Here is a 3,701-nt window from a genome sequence, read left to right on the forward strand (position 1 = left end):
TAACCTTAATCCAATCTTGTGGGAGCAGCCATTTCTTTTAAGACATATTCAGCACTAAATATTGGATGCTTGATTATAGGTTATCTTCATGGAGATGTGACTCCATCCATTCCAGGTGGGTCTTCATTACTTTACTGGAATCCCTTAAAAGAGGAAACATTTTGGAGAGAGTCCTTTTTGAGAATGAAGAGATAGCCATGAGAACTACCAGGACCCATGCAGCCGGAGACCTTTGAAAATGAAGAAGGAAAACGCCCCTGGAGAGCGTCATGAAACAAGAAGCCTGGAGAGAAAGCTAGCAGATGTCACCATGTCCTCCACATGCCTTTTCAGTTGAGAGAGAAAGCCTGAATTTCATCAGCTTTTCTTGAGTGAAGGTAACCTGTTGTTGGTGCCTTAATTTGGACATTTTTATATACTTGCTTTAATTGGGACATTTTCTCGGCCTTAGAGCCGAGAAAACTTTAATAAACTAGCAGCTTATTAAATTCCCCCTTTTAAAAGTCGTTCTGTTTCTGGTATATTATATGCCAGCAACTAGCAAACTAGCACAGCAGCTACCTTTAAGAAAAAGAATGCAAATGACAGGTAAAGACAGGTAGAGGCCTAGGTGAGGGGCCTTAACACCTGAGCTTCATGATAAACTCAACTTTGTTTAGAAGTGAGAATATGGTCCCAAGGAGTAATGTGACTTTAGACACTTTATACACAACAATAACAATGTTTAATTTAAATAAAAGGTGGTCCCCTAGAAAATTACCTGATATTTTTCTCATGCTCTGGTGGAGTGTTCTATAAGCTGTTGCTAGAGAATCTTTAATGGTCACAACTAGCATCTTTTTTTTTCTTTAATGATTTTGTTAATTGAGATATAGTTCTCCAAAGTATATAATCAGTGCACAGTATCATCATAAATCCTCACAATAGTTTTTTTTTTAACATGGGCAGTCACTGGGAATCGAACCTGGGTCCTCTGGCATGGCAGGCAAGCATTTTTGCCTGCTGAGCCACCGTGGCCCGCCCCACAATAGATTTTTGAACATTTTCATCACTCCAAGAACAATAAAAATGAGAATAAAAATAAAAATAAAAGTAAAAACGAACACCCACAATATTCCATAACCTCTGTGCTGGTTTGAAAGGATTATGTACCCTAGAAAAGCCATGTTTTAATCCTGATCCGTGTCGTGGAGGCAGTTATTTCTTTTAATCCCTATTCAGAACTGTAATTTGAAAACTTGATTAGGTTATGTCTACAAAGATGAGACTCACCCAATTGTGGGCATTAACTTTGATTAGATGGAGATGTGACTCCACCCATTCCAGGTGGGTTTTGATTACTTTACTGGAATCCTTTTAAAGAGGAAACATTTTGGAGAGAGCCACCAGAAATAGCAGAGCCCATGCAGCCAGAGACCTTTGGAGAAGGTCCTTTTCAAAAATTTCTTTTAAAGAAGGAACACATCCCTGGGGGAGCTTCATGAAAAAGGAAGCCTACAGAGAAGCCTAGCAGATGTTGCCATGTTCGTCATGTGCTTTTCCATTTGAGAGAGAAGTCCTGAACTTCATTGGCCTTCTTGAATCAACGTATCCCCTAGATACCTTGATTTGGACATTTTTATAGGCTTGCTTTAACTGGGACATTTTCATAGCCTTAGAACCGTAAACTTGCAACTTAATAAATTCCCCCTTTTAGAAGCCATTCTGTTTCTGATATATCACGTTCTAGCAGCTAGCAAACTGAGAACCTCCTCCATATCCCCCATTGTTTATTATTTATTTTTGTCTTTTTTTCCCTCTCTTATTCATTTGTCCATACACTGGATAAAGGGAGTGTCAGTCCCAAAATCTCCACACTGACAACGTTCACATCTTAAAAGCTCTATAGTAGAATCAAGGCTATTGGATTTAAGTTCAACTACTCCAATATGCCAAAAACTAAAAGAGTTGTCTAAATACTGCGTAATATAACCTCCAGAAAGACCTCTCTACTGTATTTGAAATCACTCAGCCGCTGAAAAACTTTATTTTGTTTCATTTATGTTCAAATGAACATAAATTCTTGACCTTTTGGTCAAGAATGCTTTCTCATTCCCACAATGGCAGGGCCAGGCTCATCCTCTAGAGTCATGTCTCACGTTTCCAGGGAGATTTATACCCCTGGAAGTCATGTCCCATGTAGTGGGGAGGGTAGTGAGTCCACCTGTGGAGTTGGCCTGGAGAGAGAGGCCACATCTGAGCAGCAAAGAAGTTCTCTGGCGGTAACTCTTAGGCATAATCATAAGTAGGCTTAGCTTCTCCTTTGCAGTAATAAATTTCATAAAGAAAAGCCCTACGATCAAGGGCCTATCCCATCAAATTGGTAGTCCCCAGTACTTGCAAGAATATCAGGTCTTCAACCTGGAGAAGTCTCATACAGAAGTTGAAATTCTAAAATAACTCAATATCATACTTTACCCTTGAGCCTGATTTACCTTAGTCCTACCCAGATCAGCCCCATTCATATCTCTAATTGAAGTCTGACCACTTTTTCAGTGTTTTAAACAGTTGCCGTAAGGGGTAATGCTGACTTTCATAACTGCAGGACTCTAGCTCTGAGTCTTAGGTGTCACATAAATACCCAAAGTTCCATGGAATGACCAGGTTATATACAAACAGCTCAGCATCTCAGAATTTAGAAATAACAGTTACAACCCCGTAATAGATGTGACTGCTTTAAGAGCTCACAATCTAGGAACCTGTACAGTAGGCCTTCACCTGATAACCTATGCTCTAAAATTCAATTCTCAGAGTTTGCACATTATAGTTAGTCCCTATTAGTGAGCCATTATAATATTTGTCTTTCTGTTTCTGGTTTATTTCACTCAACTTAGTATCCTCAAGTTTCATTCACCTACTTGCATGCCTCATGACCACATTCCTTCTTGCAGCAACCGAATAGTCCATTATATTTATATACCACAAGTCCCCCTTCCAGTCTTCTGTCAATGTACCCTTAGGTTACCACCATCCATTGCAATTCATGAACACTGCCACCATAAACACCAGTGTGCAAATGTCCATTCCTGTCGCTGCTCTCTGTTCTCCAAGTACACCTAACTACAAGGCTGTAGGATCATATGGCAATGCCACCCCCAGGCTCCTGTGGAGCCACCACACTGCTCTCCATGGCTGCACCACTCTACTTCCCTATTGTTCTAGTTTTCTAGCTGCCGGAATGCGATATACCAGAAATGAGATGGTTTTTAAAAAGGAGAATTTATTAAGTTGCAAGTTTACATGTTCTAAGGCTGTGAAAGTGTCCAAATTAAAGCAAGGCTATAGAAATCTAAGGTATCCAGGGAAAGATACCTTGGCTCAAGAAGGCCAATGATACTTAGGGTTTCTCTCTCAATTGGAAAAGCGCATGGCAAACAATGTGATGTCTGCTAGTTTTCTCTCCAGGCTTCTTGTTTCATGAAGCTCCCCCAGGGGGTGTTTTCCTTCTTCATCTTCAAACGTCTCTGGCCACGTGGGCTCTAAAGCTTTTTACAAAATGATTCCATCTTAAAGGGCTCCAGTAAGCAAACCTCACCTTGAATGGGTGGAGACACACCTCCACGGTAACCATCTAATCGAAAGTGACCACCCACAATTGGGTGGATCACGTCTCCATAGAAACAATCAAAAAGCTCCCACCCAGCAATATTGAATGAGGATTA

Source organism: Tamandua tetradactyla, chromosome 1 (genome assembly GCF_023851605.1).
Source record: "Tamandua tetradactyla isolate mTamTet1 chromosome 1, mTamTet1.pri, whole genome shotgun sequence".
NCBI lineage: Eukaryota > Metazoa > Chordata > Mammalia > Pilosa > Myrmecophagidae > Tamandua > Tamandua tetradactyla.